This window comes from Haliotis cracherodii, unplaced genomic scaffold, assembly GCF_022045235.1.
Source record: "Haliotis cracherodii isolate W230 unplaced genomic scaffold, xgHalCrac1.p SCAF_2, whole genome shotgun sequence".
Lineage (NCBI taxonomy): Eukaryota > Metazoa > Mollusca > Gastropoda > Lepetellida > Haliotidae > Haliotis > Haliotis cracherodii.
The window spans coordinates 61568489-61586358 of NW_027266275.1; the positions used below are offsets into that span (position 1 = coordinate 61568489).

Sequence of the window (17870 nt, forward strand, 5' to 3'; positions counted from 1 at the left end):
ATTGTTTAGAACAGCAGCTAATGGTACTGCATGACAACTCTTACGCCGCTTTTAGCAATATTCCAGCAATATCATGGCGGTGGACACCAGAAATGGGCTTCACACATTGTACCCATGTCGGAATCAAACCCGTGTTTTCGGCGTGACGAGCGAACGCTTTAACCACTAGGCTACCCGACTGCCCCTGTGTACATGTACTGTAATTGGACTCTCTGTACTGTAACGTTGTGTAACGCTGTTGTCCAGCAGATACGTGTAATTCGATTTATTAATATAATTATATTAAGTGATGAAATACTGTATTTACCGGTGAGCATATTATTGATATCACTTGAATTTAATAACACGTATCCTTTAAAGTGGGCCAGTCTCAAAATAACGAACACAGAATGTATTAAACACGCGACAGAAACGGTAATGAAATAAAACATTCTGTTTCGAAAGTAGTTGGTAGACACTCACATACTGATAACAAAAAGAGTTACATCGAAGTACAAACACCTGTAAAGCAGACTCAAGTCCAGTCACTGTGAGCACCATGATATGTGTTTGTTTGTTTGTTTGTTGTTTGACGCCGCATTCAGCAATATGCCAGCTGTGTGACGACAGTCTGTAAATAATTGAGTCTGAACCAGTCAATCCAGTGATTGATATGAGCATCGATCCACGCAATTGGGATATGATGACATGCATCAACCAAGTCAGCGAGCCTGACCACCCGATCCCGTTAGTCGCCTCTTAAGACAAGCATTGTCGTCTTTTACGGCAAGCATGTGTTCCAGCTGAAGACCTATTCTACCCCGGATCTTCACGGGTCCCATGATATGTGCCTCACAACTAGAGAGACCGTATTTTCAGGCCGACTGGACCAAGAGGAACACAGTTTGTATCTTTTGGATGCAACCAACTTTTGATGACAGGCCAATATGCTATTGTCTTATATGTACATGTTTTTGCATGGTACTTCAGAGTATTATTTCTGGAAATTGCATCCGAGCTGTATTTTTACACTAAAAATGATTAAAAGTGTATTTTCAAATTTTCTTTTAATGGGCTATAATGTCACAAGTATACTTGACTTAATCGTTAGGATATCGGAAAACACACCTCCTATACCGTGATGAGGGTGAACATCGCAGACCAAGATGACCAGGGGCCCGAGTTCTACACGTCGGACTGTACCCCCGGGCACTGTCACATTCGCTACACTGCCAGCGTGGGAACCACCTTCACTGTGAGTTATGAATGAATAGCGCCAGCCCCACAGCAACCAAACACATGGTAAAGAAGTATTATCTATGTACAGTAAACTACGGTTATAACGAACTCAAAGGGACTACTAATTTTAGTTCGTTATAACCGTAATTCGTTATAAGCATAAATACAGCATAACTACAGCATATAGTCGGGACGACAAAGTTAGTTCGTTATATCCGTTAGTTCGTTATAAGCGTGTAAGTTATAACCGTAGTTTACTGTAATTGCAGTTTCAGAAAGAGCAGAGTTCACCTCGAAAATTGGTTTTGTGGACATCATTAACGGGAAAAAAGTGTAACCTTGAGAGTGCAACTGTTTTGTGCTGTACATTTGAAATTTGGATATGAAAAAAATATTTTAAACGTTACTAGGCTAGCGCTGAGCCGAAACAATGCAAAAAAACAACTATGGTACCCATATCAAATACATCACCATCGAATAACTATTTCTTGTTTGCTTCATCTGTATCAACCATCAAACATGGCAGTTTACAATGAACAAATGATGCTATCCGACTGTGAAATGTTCCAGGGAGCTATCACTACAGTCTGCCCAGAACGAGTTGCCCGCGGGATAAGGACACTCTTAATGCATCGATAAGCTACAGCATCACGTCAAGTGAGAACAAAATCTATTTATTTATCTATTTATCTATTTTATACATATAATCCACAACCAACGTGCCTAAAGCCCTACATTTTTACCTCAGTCAATGTTTGTTTTGTTTGTATGTTGTTTAACGCTGCACTCGAGTCTGGACCAGACAATCCACAATGGGATACGATGACATGCATCAACCAAGTCAGCGAGTCTTACCATCCGATCCCGTTAGTCGCTTCTTACGACAAGCATAGTCGCCTTTTTACGGCAAGCATGGGTTGCTGAAGACCTATTGTACCCCGTATCTTCACGGGTCCCAGTCAATGGATCAGTGGACACCCCAATTTCATTTTCAGCTCCCTCTGAAATATACAACCCAAGTTGCCTTATGAGGCGCTCGAAGGTTTGTTTGTCACATCTCAACCTACCGGGTTCCCTTTTACTGCTGGGTGACCAGAGGCATATTTCGAACAAAGTCACTTGCGACACATGTTACATGTGTATCAATGTGTGCTAGACCGAAGCCCCAGAAATTTCGGGCTTTCCTCCTCTAACATTACGCCGTCACACTGGAATACTGGTGAATATTCATGCTAATGAGATTGCAGACAAAAAGTGGTTTATGTGAACATCAATTTAAGTTCAATTGAGAATATGATAAACAAAATTATACAATGAACGATTACATAATAGGTAACGCACCGGCCTACTTCTCTTACTTCACAATCAACCACATCACTGGGACGGTGTCAGTGATGCAACCCATAGGCAAAGCTCTACTTGTGACACTTACTATTGAAGTAAGTTTGCTGCCAATTCCATTACCTTTTTCCTTTGGAGTATACTGCTTAGTTTCCGCAAAGTGTATTACCTAAATATAAAACGGACTCTCAAGACTCTCTAATATCCGAAATGCAATAGGCGACCTCATGGGCTCTACAGTTCTATCATCTTCCCGAGGCAAGGGAGTTAACAGACTGTAAAAGTCCAGTTTCCACCCTTGCCGAACTAGGCTGGAATTCCTGGGCTCGATCGTAGCGCCACCAGTGGCTGTTACGAGCTAAGTCCCTTCTATGCCTCTCCTATGGACCAATCAGATTCCACCTCGCGTATCACTTGCATTTGCTTTATACAAAATGTCGGCGCCCAGTCAAGACGATCTGATCGACAATCAAGATCTATATTGTGAGAAAACGGGTCTTACATCGCGAAGTGCATCAAATCACGTGAGCACCTTGATTTAAAACTTGAAAAGATTTGGAAAATATCTGACAACGAGTTGGCGGTGCACATGCTGTGCAAATCCTGCAATCGACCGAAATCTGCATGGCAGTTTACGAACCGGATTTCGATTGCGGTGCGCGATTTTGATTGGACTATGCATAGACTCGTTAGCCCTGTCATAATACCAGCCTAGTTCGGCAAGGGTGGAAACTGGACTTTTATAGTCGGTTTACTCTTTTGCCTCGGGAAGATGCAGTTCTATCCAATGCGTACAGGTCGCCGACGTATGGCAGGAGCACTGAGGTGTCAAGCAAGGCTGAATAATGAACATGGTACAGACTATATATAGTAGGGGGAGTGAGTGAGTTTAACGCCGCTTTTAACAGTATTACAGTTATATCACGGCATGTCAGCTTAATGTGGGAGGAAAGCCCGACGTGAGGCAGGTCTCAGACGTTTACCACTTCAGTGAAACCCACGAGCACGGTATGGTGCTGACAAACCTAGAAACATAATCGGGGCGAACCGGGATTCGAACCCACAATCATAGGTTTCTGGCACTCCCAAGGGACGCAACTCTGCACAGCGAATCGCGGCGCCTTAGATACTGGGCCACCCGTGGACCCCTATAGTAGGTGGAGGATTAACAGTAACAACAATGACATACAAGAGATTAACGTGAGTAGGTGTACCATGTGCCTCATTCAGCCTTGCTTGACAACGGTATAAGGATCTATACCGAAACTCGCCTTTACAGTAAAATAAAGATGCTATCCATAAATTGTCTCTCCTTTGATATGAATGTATATAATATGAACTTGTGTCTGTTTGTTGCCTAATCGACCGCCTCCGTCCGGCCGGATAGCGGAAGATCCGGGGTTCAATCCCCGGCCGCGTCATACCAAAAGACGTTAAAAGATGGTACTTGTTCTTGGCGCTCGACATTGGACTGGTCGGCTAGGAGTCAGTGTACTGTGTCTGAGTGGGGTATTCATGTTAAACTGCGGCATGGTATCTCAGTGAGCTAGCACTATACATCGGCATCTGTCCGGACTAGTACAATCAGCCACACAAACACACACACGTACATGCACGTCGCAATATAAGTGCAATAATCTTGGACGCGTCGTTAAACCCCATTTCACCTCACCTCACCTCACCTCACCTCACCTCACCTCACCTCACCTCACCTTGTTGCCTTATGCCGCACAGCGTCATCCGTCAACTTCTAAGTTATGCCAATCAAACAATATATCCATTAATATAATTTCTCCTGGTAGTTTACCCGACCGCGTCATACCAAAAGACGTTAAAAGATGGTACTTGTTGTTACCATGTCTGGTGCTTGGCATTAAGGGGCTAAAACAAGGAATGGTCGGCTCGGAGTCAGTATACTGTGTCTGTAAACTGCGGCATGGTATCTCAGTGAGCTAGCACTATAAATCGGCATCAGTCCGGACTAGTACAAGCAGCCACACACACAAATACACGTGCATGCACGTCGCTATATAAGTGCAATAATCTTGGACGCGACGTTAAACCCCATTTCACCTCACCTCACCTCACCTCCTTGAAGTTTACCTGTTGCGGCCAATGAAATATATATACTGTGCATTATCTGCGCAGGCTACTGAGGTTACACTGCTGAGGCATACCGAAATGACGAATCTCACAGTGACGTTTCGGGATCCCACGACTCCTTGCTCGTGTATGTATACTCTTCATGTTGCGATACATCTCTGAGCCGTTGTCATGGACGACATCCGTAGGATGATGACATTGGCACTACATTAACATGAAGAAAATACATTTCACTGATTATGTTTCGTCCTATCGGTGTCAACAGTTTCCAAACATTGTGTAAATAGACGTGAGAGATACTGTTAGATAAAGCACGGCCCCTAGAATCAAATATCAATTATCGAACTACATTAAATATTCCTTTTTTCAGATGCATTTTTTTCAGATTCTGAAATGATTTATGTGACGTTAGTTCATTTAATTATTGCAATAATCTGTCTGTATATGCCATGTTGTATTGTGGGGCTCGTCACGCCGAAGACCCGGGTTCGATTCCCGACACGGGTACAATGTGTGAAGCCCATTTCTGGTGCCCACCGCCGTGATATTGCTGGAATATTGCTAAAAGCGGCGTAAAAGCATACTCACTCACTCATGTTGTATTGCTGATATATTGGTGTATGTCATGCTGTATTATTGATGCATTGGTTGTGTTATACTGATGTACAACTAATCGTTACCTCGTTTCTTCTCATTCCGTTACGCCATTGCCATTCTTCGTACAGACATCCATTACGTCATTGCCATGCTTCATACAGACATCCATTACGTCATTGCCATTCTTCGTACGCTGCCTTTCCTCGTAGATAATTCCTTCATATGTTTTCATCCATTTTTAAAAACGTTTGTTTGCATTTTAATCTTAACACTCGGCAAAATATTCCTTCCGTGTAATATTATATTGTTAAAGTTATAAAATCCATTCTCTCACACACCCTTAGAATGTGAAATAGCTAGGAGTAAACGAAGGTAGTCAGAATCTTAAGCCTTCTTTTGTTCTCTCCCTTGTTTTGATCAGTATCCTATTTTGGTCAGTACTGTGACTTAAGCCTCTCTTTCGTTTCAGACATGGCGAGATCTGCATGAAAGAGTTCATCGTGTCATAAGTAATACACCCTAACAATAGAATAAGACCTGGGCATCAGGTTTATCAGCAAAAGTAGCACAAGTGAACATCATTTCAAATGTTTACAAAAAAAATTAGCGACTTATTATTGAACTTGAATTTTGTTATTTGCGTGTTCGAACTTGTGACTCACAGGATGTTTTTGACTGATATGTTTCATAACTGTTCGACAGACATGTTTGACATGGACACCTCCTGCTATTGACAATACAGAGTACTATGCATCAAACAACTTGACATTTACTTGACATCGATTTCATACAGAAAACTAATATTGTTTCATATGTGTCTGTATTGACAGAGAAGACCACATGGCGGTGGGTGAATGTTTTCTCCACAAGACTGTTTGTGTGTTGGCTGGCAACTGACGGGATGGTCGATGGTGCAGATCGCTGGTGAATACGACCCACTGTCACATAACAGCAGCAGAAAAAAAATCCCAGGGTATGTCTCCCGGGGATATGTAATGTACGGTTCAGAAAGTCAGCCGAAAGAAAACATCTTTTCCACTTCATTTCAGTATTTCAGAACCTCGGGTTCTTTCCGGGTCTGTAGGGTAGTCAAATAGCCCGTGTTCTATCATCACGCTGAATGGACTGTTGGGTTCCCAACTGTGTGAAGGCGACATTGGTGTCATCCCTCCTGTTTGACCATTATTAAAGCGGCGTTAAACTTAATTAATCCTTCTCTCATTTAGCCATCCACCCCCTCTCTGCCTCTCACTCACTCACTCACTCACTCACTCACAGAGAAGGCATACTTTAAAGAACTAATCACACATGCAAATCGGTGTTTAAGTTAAATGAAAACGATTTTTCCCGATTCATAATGAGACATATTTACGACTTTTTAAGCAAAACAGTACACGTTGTTGCTGTTGTATGTGAATTATGTTTCAAATGCCTATTTTCTTATATATGCTATTTGGGGGCACGGGTGGCCCAGTCGTCTAAGGCGCCGCGATTTGCTGTGCAGAGTTGCGTACCTTGTAACGCCAGAAACCTATGATTGTGGGTTCGAATCCCAGTTCGCCCTGATTGTTTCCAGGTTTTTCAGCACTATACCCATGCTCGTGGGTTTCACCGAAGTGGTAAACGTACGAGACCTGCATCACTTCGGACTCTCCATCCATATCAAGCTGACACGCCGTGATGTAACTGGAATAATGTTAAAAGCGGCGTTAAACCCAACTTACTCATATGCTATTTTATTTTGCATTTTACGTTAAATGATTCCGCTCCTGAAAGTAATCTATCGATTACATCGGTCATATAGGATGCAGTGTCCTTTGTGGTCAACAATGGGGCTTAGTAATAGGATATTCATGTCTGTGAAATCAATCAATATTGGGTATCGATCAATTTGTTAACTGCCAAGTCCTGTGTAGAGAAAATATATTGCCAAAGCTGTTAAAGCGATTCTCTGTTCCCGAAAGCCTGTCCAAGTTGAGATGGCTTTCGTTATGGAGGCTGGATACCAGTAGCCCAATCTGTGAACTATGTAAATAGCCAGGCCCAAAGATACGCTGTCACACAGATTATGTCACGATGCAAGTGTTGTTTCTTCGCCAAGCCCTGTAGCTAGGGATACAGGACAGCACTTTGTGGATAGCTCGAGAAGGCGTCCACAACCATCCATCCGAGCTCGTTCCTACTGTACCCCTACCTGCATCCTGTACACGGTGCGAGGTGAGAAGGCAGGTTTCTCTGAAGACAGACTGTTCTTCCCATTGCAGCCGGACTGTTCGAGATGTGGCGCAGCAGTTCTACCCCAGGAGCCTCATCCCACCCGGCACCTACAGTCATGGAGTGATACCGGGGTGGAATGGCTGGATTTTCAGAACAATCAGGGTGGTGTAAATTCTCCCTCGCATGTCTGGTTCTGGGATTGTTGAGCCTGGCGTTCGGGGTAGGATACCCCGAGTGGATATTATTCTCTACTGATGTAACATTTCAAGCCGGACTGTGGCAGCTGTGCACGGAGGGACTGAAGATATGCAGCGTGTATGCCCTTGGAGAACAAAAATGTGAGTTCTTCCTAATAAGTACGTTTAGTTTAGGAAATTGCAAAATGAACGGGTTTAACGCCGCTTTTAACAGTATTAGTTATATCGCGGCGTGTCAGCCTAACTAGGGAGGAAAGCCTGACGTGATGCAGGTCTAAGACGTTTACCACTTCGGTGAAACCCATGAGCACGGGTATGGTGCTGACAAACATTTAAACATAATCGGGGCGAACCGGGATTCGAACCCACAATCATAGGTTTCTGGTGTGCCCAAGGTACGCAACTCTGCACAGCGAATCGCCGCGCCGAAGACGACTTGGCCACCCGTGACCCCTATAGAAGGTGGAGGACTAAAAGTAGCAACGATGGCATACGTGTATAGTTGGGCTGTCCCCATGGAGTTATAAATAATAATAATAATAATAATAATAATAATAATGGAGTTATGATTTCTGAAGCGATCTTGAATATCGGAGTTGAATATCGGAATGAAACACATTGATTCATAAATTGTTATATACATATTCCTATATTACAGTATATATGCATTGTTACATACTGTTGGACCCGTGAAGATCCGGGGTAGAATAGGTCTTCAGCAACTCATGCTTGTCGTAAAAGGTGACTATGATTCTCGTAAGAGGCGACTAGCGGGGTCGGGTGGTCAGGCTCGCTGACTTGGTTGATGCATGTCATCGTATCCCATTTGCGAGGATCGATGCAAATGATGACATTCACTGGATTATCTGGTCCAGACTCGATAATTTACAGACCGCCGTCATATAGCTCTAATGTTGCTGAGTGCGAGGTTAAATAACAAACATACTGTTGAAGGATTATTACATGTACATTGTATTACACAGAGGAATAGTTATAATCTAACAATATTTATTTTGTTATATACAGCTGAACTACTATCATAAAACATGACAGTCATGCATTCTCATATGAAGATTATTGTATGTACATTCTGATACAGAGGAACTTCATGTGACAGAATTCGCTCGTCACGCCCAAGGCTCAGGTTCGATTCTGTATACGGTTACAATGTGTGAAGCCCCTTTTTTGGTGTCCCCCACCGTGATATAACTCACTCACTCAGTCATGTCACATAATACATACATTGCCATATACAGAGGAACGGTCTTCACGTAACATAATACATACATTGCCATATACAGAGGAACGGTCTTCACGTAACATAATACATACAGTGCCATATACAGAGGAACGGTATTCACGTAACATAATACATACATTGCCATATACAGAGGAACGGTCTTCACGTAACATAATACATACAGTGCCATATACAGAGGAACGGTATTCACGTAACATAATACATACATTGCCATATACAGAGGAACGGTCTTCACGTAACATAATACATACATTGCCAATACAGAGGAACGGCCTTCACGTAACATAATATATACATTGCCATATACAGAGGAACAGTATTCACGTAACATAATACATACATTGCCATATACAGAGGAACGGTCTTCACGTAACATAATACATACATTGCCATATACAGAGGAACGGTATTCACGTAACATAATACATACATTGCCATATACAGAGGAACGATCTTCACGTAACATAATACATACATTGCCATATACAGAGGAACGGTCTTCACGTAACATAATACATGCATTGCCATATACAGAGGAACGGTCTTCACATAACATAATATTAATAGGTATTATCACCAATGTGTAGACGCAAATCTTCGTCTCAGGCAGAAAACCGTAAGATTCGGAGAGCTGCTGTCATTTTTCGCGCCGAGTTTAGATTCAGTCGTGATATATATACTTTTCAAAATATACTCGGAAATAACTTAAAGTTTTCTAAAATAATAAGAGTTAATAGTTTTGTACTTTAAAATGAGAAAATTGGGTACAAGTAATAGCCGGTAGTGAAGTATGGTGTAGATGTTAATACTATCTTGAAGGACGGTAGGGGAAAGATATGAAATTTCAAGGTTGACGTGTTTGGATCAGTAGTGGGTTTTACCGACACGATTTGTCAAACGTTCATTCACTCGATTAGGCATACAGCGTATGAGTCTCCTATTGAATCCCGGTTCGCCCCGATTATGTTTTTAGGTTTGTCAGCACCATACCCATGCTCGCGTTACACCGAAGTGGTAAACGTCTGAGACCTGCATCACTTCAGGCTTTCCTCCCACAATTAGCTGACATGCCGTGATATAACTGTAATACTGTTAAAAGCGGCGTTAAACCCAACTCACTCACTCACTCATCCAGACAGGCCCGGACACAACGCCCCATCGAAGACTTAAGCCTCATGATGGAGTCATTGCGTATGTGGTCCCACTCCTCTAAACGCACGTTTCAGCTGCCGTATGCTGTTCGGCAGGTTCCGACGTTGTCTTATCTGTCGTCCATGATGATCCCAGAGATGTTCTATCGGTGAGCGTGACGGTCCTGGCATCACGGGTACGGGTAGAGAGTCCTGGATTATTCGAGCAGCTAGGGGCCTGGTGTTGTCCTGCTAGAACAGTATACCTTGTAGCTGTATTCTGCAGAATGAAATCAATGTAACGCTGTGCGTTGAAAACAAGGCGTGTCTTCCTTTCACCCCATGGAACCTCTTGGATTCATCACCTCGTCGATAGACCCTCATCCGACTACAATGGTGGAACGCATTGAACCTGCTCTCTGCGCTAAACTTGACCAATGACGTCTCTGACAGCGTCGCACAGTACGAGACCAGTGACGTTTGTTTCGCCCTGCTGACGGGTCAATGCCACTCCACGGTGGGGTCTGTAATTTCTGTAACAGGAAATCATCTTGACACCGGGTGTGTCGGGAAGCGGACACGCACATGCAACGCGCGCATGTTGCTGTCCTCTCGTGGGCTGGCCACACGTTGTCTACCGCTTCGTAGTCTGTCCCTTGTGTGCCCAGTCCAGTGGTATACATCAATTATTCTAAATTGTATACCTTCTTTTGCTCGGTAGTGTATTTGATAAAACAATCACCCCTATTCCATTCTCATCTGACTAGCAGCGCTAGCAGCCGTAGTCATCCCATTCTCAGCCTTTGGCTAAATTAAGAGACCATTGCATAACTATTTCAGGTATTATTAGTCTAGTTCGACACCTGTTGGTTATTTTACGCTAGTATAGGTTATGCCTAACGTTGTATTCAAACCAATAATTCAGATATGATGTTTTGACACGTGATGTTTTGCATGGTTGCAGTGTGGTTCGAGGCTGTGCGGGGGATCCAGGTCCTGTCAGGCATCCTCTACCTCATCACCGTGTGCGTGTTTTCCAAACAGGTGTGCTCGTCAACGTATATTGATGGGAAGAGTGTCATCCTATTGTCATTTTTGACAGGTAAATATTGTTTTATAACATATTACATGTATATTGATTATGTATTCACACGAAAATTAGAAAATGGGAAATCTCTCACAAAGTCAAAACTGAGGGCTTTCCGCCGTAGCACATTGTAATTCAGCTACAGATAACAGGTGTATTCTCTCCATATAACCCCGTAAACATCCGGTTTAGAATAGGTCTTCAGCAACCCATGCTTGCTGTTAAAGGCGACTATGCTTGTCGTAAGAGGCGACTAACGGGATAGGGTGGTCAGTCTCGCTGACTTGGTTGATGCATGTCATCGTATCCCACTTTGTGTGGATCGATGCTCAATCACTGGATTGTCTGGACTAGACTCGATTATTTGTAGACCGCCGTCATATAGCTGGAATATTGCTGAGTAGTTCGTTAAACAACAAACAAATCAAATGCCAGTTTCGCCTAGAAGCTGGGCGGACTTATATATTATTGTTATCGTGAACGACCTTCATCGCTTTCGGTTTCCCTCCAAACGCAAGCTGCCACATCAGGAGCCTCTATTCAAAGCAGCCTTTAAACTAAACTTTCTGGTTGAATGTCAAACTCGTGTAATACAGTTAAACCGTTGTTCTCCTTAGGTTTAGCCATTTTACCACTTGAACTCGTGAGGATTCCGGGTAAGAATATAGGTCCCATGCAACCAGTGCGACTAAACAGATTGGGTGCTTGGTTGATATCGTACTGACATCATGAGCATCGATCCACGCAATTGGGAAACGATAACATGCATATACCAAGTCGGCGAGCCTGACCACCCGATCCCGTTAGTCGCCTTTTACGACAAGTATGGGTTGCTGAAGACCTATTCTACCCCGGATCTTCACGGGCCTTGTGTGTGAACACCAACCATTAACTAAACTGTAAGGCAAAATAAAGAACACACTTGAAATTCGAGTTGACTGAATAAAAACGTTATGAAACTAGTACTAGGCAGAAACCAGTCACCAAAACACTGAAACTTAGGTCCAAAACTAAACTGGGATACCCGTATCAAATACATCTCCATCGAATAACCGTTTCGTGTTTGTTTCACTTTTCGCCAACATAAAACAAGGATGTATACTTTCTTTTGCCCGGCAGTTTACTTGAGGTATTCAGGTACTCGTGTCCTTCCTGATTAACTGGTAACAGCGTGGCAGTGCCACCAGTGATTTTGGTCCAATTCTTGTTTGTTTCACTTTTCGCCACCATAAAACAAGGATGTATACTTTCTTTTGCCCGACAGTTTACATGAGGTATTCAGGTACTCGTGCCCTTCCTGATTAACTAGTAAGGGTGTGGCAGTGCAACCTGTGATGATGGTTCTGAGTCCTTATTGAAGAACTTCATTATCTGCGCAACACAGTATTGGTAAAACACACGTTAAGTGGTCCAGTACGGCAGTGCGTGAAATCCACCTGCAGTATGTGTTGAATAAATAACAGAACTAATTAGTTCATTGCTTACTTCAGAAGGCTTGTACTTCTATGAAGACAAAGACCCGGTACAGGCGAACATCATGCCATTAATGTCTAGACATCCCTTTCTCTGATCAACAGACGGACAGGTGGCCTACACAGACATGCAGTTGTATCGATAACAGTATTAAAGAAAGGACACTACAATGAATTGATTCAAAGCTGACAAGGCGTTTCGCAACACAGGCATACATCGTCAATCATTTGTTGTATAAATGAAACGTTTCATAAATAAAATAGTAATCAACCCGGAATAACATGACTTTATCGATTATCATTGTCACATAAAATGGGAGCTGTCACTCTTTGGGTTTTTTATTATTTCTTTACAAGAAAATGTCGTCCTGGTTCCATGAAGACCAATAATCGAATGAAGTAACGCAATGCCATACATGGATACGTTTCAAATATAATACATTCACGTATCCGTTTATAGCTGCAATGTGTTCATATGAATGGTAAATATTCATTGTCAATATTCATAAATAAATGCACACAGTTCATAGATTTCATTTATCATCTGAAGATCGATGTACAAAGGACACGCACCTCAAGAAGTGTATCTAACTCTGAAGGGAACAGGAACATCAAAATAATTTTCTAACCGTTTGTATTAAATCAGGCGATAATAAATATTTCACATTCAACTGTATAACTGTCTTCCGAAAAGCCGACGATCGCTCGTCACTCTGAAGATACCCGATTGCCTACATAGGTGCAGACCCGTGAAGATTCCGGGGTAGAATAGGTCTTCAGCAACCTATGCTTGCCGTAAAAGTGGACTATGCTTGTCGTAAAAGGCGACTAACGGGATCGGGTGGTCACGCTCGCTGACTTGGTTTATGCATGTCATCGATCCCAATTGCGCAACATAGGTGCAATGTGTGAGCCATCCCTTGGCCTCGGGGTAGTGTGGTAACTTGGGGAGCCAAGGGACCCAGCAACAGTTACCTAATCGTATTGTCGTTCCGTGTCGCCATGGGCAGTTGAAGCCATGAGTCTGCAGCTCGGATTGCCGTCAAGGAGTAAGGGGTCCATCGGCCGTTGCTCCTAACTACCTACATAAACATTTATGTACAGTCGCGCATTCATACAAGCATTAACAAGATACTCGCATAAACTTTACTATAAGCTTAAGTCTATCTCACAATACACAACTACTTGGACAGTACTACACAGAACAGGCTCGTCACAGAGGGCAACTGGAACGACCGAGGTTTGACTCGATCAACACTGTAAATCCCGTACCACTCTCCTAATGATGAGGCTACCTTTTTAAAAGTGTTCGAATTTGACCCGCTTTGTCACCTGTCCGGATAGATCCATATCAGCCCTGATGTCATGTTTGTCTCGTGATCGGAAAAATAGCGAGAACTATACCGGATTCTTTCTTGATATCCTTCCTGATCTATGTTGTTTGTCTCTCACGATTCAAGTGTCTCCGTTGTGTTATTTAAACACAACGACACAATCAAAACAATCGCGAAAGTAACCGCCATCCTAAATGCTGAATTTGTTATAGTTTTCAAAGGTGTTGGGAATGCATTTTCTCCCGATAACAATAGTGATGGACTCATGCTAAAGTCAGCGTTAAAGCTCATACAGAAGTTCTATGCCAAGCTGGTAACCCTTCCTCCAATAACCAGGGGCTACGGGTGGCCGGTCGTCTAAGCCGCGATTCGCTGTGCAGAGTTGCGTCCCTTGGGCACGCCAGAAACCTATGATTGTGGGTTCGAATCCCGGCTCGCCTCGATTATGTTTCTAGGTTTGGCAGCACCATACCCGTGCTCGTGGGTTTCACCGAACTGGTAAACATCAGAGACCTGCATCTCGTTGGGCTTTCCTCCCACATTAAGCTGACACGCCGTGATATAACTGGAATAATGTTAAAAGCGGCGTTAAACCCAACTCACTCACTCACTCCTTCAATAACCAACCCTCACGAGTCACTGTAGGTGTACAGTTATGACACCACGTTTTCCAGATTTAAAGATTCACATATTTGTTAAATCCTTTGGAACATTTAGCATTCACTTCGCCAATAAACAATGGACTGACATATATTCTAGGTACGTGTAATCTAGCGTTTCACATGCGTGTTCCTCTTCAGTAGGGCTGTCGGGAAGCCTAGTGGTTAAAGTGTTCGCTCGTCACGCCGATGACCCAGGTTCGATTCCCGACATGGGTACATTGTGTGAAGCCCATTTTTGGTGTCCCCCGCCGTGATATTGCTGGAATATTGCCAAAGCGGCGTAAAACCAAACTCACTCACTCACTCCTCTTCAGTATTATATGGTTGTCATGAATATAGATAAAGATGTTTCAGTTGATGGTCCACGCGCTTCTGTTTCTCTCCAGGGTCGCTGTCAATAGTTGGGGCAATAGTGTACACCACACAGATCAAGTTAAGCCTCTACACAAAGTTATCCCTGAGTTTCTGGTTCACGCTTCTTGGAGCCGGGGCTGCTCTGTTGGCTGGCTTCTTCCTCCTCATCAACCGCCGGGCCTACCGAGGAAGCATCGTCACCCCCATGCCCGCACAGAACAGGGGGATCGTCAAGCCAGTGAACGGGGGAGTGACGGTAGTCCAACAGTCAACCGCTATAGTAGGGCCAATGCCACCGGCATATGCTACCGGATATGACGTCACACACGGAATGCAACCGGGTTATCCCCCTTCGGAAGGCTATGGACAGCGGTTTCAAGGTCAGCCTGGGGCCCCTCCAGCGTACAGCGTCTCTAATAACAACGCCTATATCCCGGGTCAGATTGAGGGGGTTGGGGCGTGGCCGACAGGGAACCAGGGTCTCGTTCAGACGCTAGTTCAAGTCGCTACTACAAACCCTCCTGTTAAGTAGCAACTATGGCGTGTTAACGTAATGACAAAGGCATGGCCTGCTCAAATTGACATGTTTTATTTGAATGCAATATCCCCGGAATGGGTTAAGCTTTCGTGAATATGAAATATGTATAGGTAACCATCGTTTTTGAAAACTAATTAAGGAATTATATTTTTAACAAAATACGTTCAGAAACTTTCCGAAACCATCGGCGGTTGCAATACCTTCACACAACTGCTAAGCTTAATAAATTGGATTCCTGTTTTTGGAGTGTTGGATTAGCACAGTGCTCATGTGTTCGTTATGACGAAAACGCCGATTGTGTGTAGCCCATTGTTGATATCCCCTGCTGTGATATGGTTGAAATATTGCTAAAAAAAACAATTTCAGGAGGCATCTCAAAATTGATGTCAATTATTTTTCAAAAAAATGTTTAGAAGGAAATATATGTTCCGTTAATGGTGTTACGTGTATACTATGTAATGCGGTTTGTTTCATTTACTTGCTTCACGATCCCAACGGCTTTAGAACCCTTAAACCTTCACCCACAAATTCTGGATTAATATTTTATATGAGCTAACTCTTTTGTGTTCAATGAAACAATCCAAGAAGCATGTTTCAATAGCAATTTATTTAAAATTTCACTCTCCTGATGAAGTAAAGAAATCGTGTTGATCCTTCCTTGTGCTCGGCAGCCCTGGGGACGGGTTTTTTCCTATCCATTGACCTACAAAATTCGTATCGTCACCCCCTTGCCCCACAGAACCCGGGGTTAAGTAATAAGTCATTGCACGAGGGAATAACGGTGCTCCATCGGTGTGCCCCAGGGAGGGTTGAGGTCAATGAGACACGTTAGTTTGTTGTTAATTGTCCGTAAGTCAAGCAATGGAAACAAGGCTCTGGTGCATTGTTACTGCTGGTTATTTAATGTTGTGTCGTGATGTTGTTCAAATCAGACTTATGCAGAGTTCAAGTTGCTGTTGTGTTGAATGTATAAACTAGCTTTAGTTAAGTGTTGTTTTTTGTTGTTGTATCCGCTACATTAAAATACTAACTTAGTTACGAATACGTACATGCTATTTATGTTTTTCAATCGGGGCGGTGGGGTTGCCCAGTGGTTAAAGCTTTCGCTCGTCACGCCGAAGATCCGGGTTCGATTCCCGACATAGGTACAATGGGTGAAGCCCTTTTCTGGTGTGCCCCGCCGTGATATTGCTGCAATATTGCTTAAAGCGGCGTAAAACCATACTCACTCTATACTCACTCACGCACTCGTACTTCTATAAAGTTCAGGTTATGCGGTTGTCATACAGTACCATTAGCTGCTGTTCTAAACAATGCTGCAACCATCATACTGTCGTGTGAGTTAGACACAAACTCTGTCATGTTTCGTTATCTCATCATCATACAATATAAGTTGTAGCAGGATCACTCGGGGTACATGGGTTTTATACGTCCGACATGTTTTAATGTGACATTGTAAAAGAATTCACACAAATTCACAATTGATAGAAAACAACTGTCCGAGTGAGCTGAGGTTAACTTGTACTATGTCACGTGACATCGATTGACTCGGAAAATGCGTGCGGAGTTTAGTTTTGAATCGGGGTATAAGGGAGGACTTCTTCTCTCTCAGAAATCCACGTTCAGCCTGTATTGCTCCTGGCGGGGTATAAGAGATTTATTCCTAAGCTGAGAAATTTATTACCCTCCTAGGCGGGTTACAAAGTATTTTTATCAAGACCACGTGGACCAATCAGATCTCATCCTTCTGACATGGAAGGATGATAATTAGTGTCTGACTCATATCACAGACAAATATAAGTACTATCTGTGATATTTGGTTTTCAACTCTTTTACGTGTTAGGTCTATATCGGAAAGAAAACGTGATAAAACCTGATAAAATGTGTACATATGGAATGATATATATAAAGAAACAAAATATACTTTAATAAACATGTCTTGTCCGATCAGAGTGGTCGTGTCTTCATTTGATTATCATATTTCAGAACTCGCAACTTGTGTTCCATGTTTAACTGTGTTTCCGGAACCGAAAAGGTACTCCATCTTCAGAAAGCAGTTTGTATAGTGTTTGCACTTAGTACTTGTATTCAACACCGTGTCCTTACAACTGTCTACGTATACTTACAAACAGGCAAGACGCCATTATATTACCAATGCTGTTTCACTTTGGAACTATATGTGGTCGTGGGGATTTCGGTAGTGAACAGGTGAGACCTGTACGAATCATTCCGCCAGCTCTGTCAGGACTAGTTTCGTGCACGTAGCTATCACACAAAAACAACCTGTCGGCAGCCGTGATAAGTATAATACATATCTATGGCTCCAACTTACATACCCCCAGTGAATGTTCGTATATGT

At 43.0% G+C, this 17870-nt stretch overlaps 1 pseudogene; it reads left to right on the plus strand.

Moving 5' to 3' along the window:
- Nucleotides 1–17459, plus strand: part of LOC139468321 (cadherin-99C-like) — a 29917-nt pseudogene extending 12458 nt beyond the window's left edge.
- Nucleotides 17460–17870: the final 411 nt, after the last annotated feature.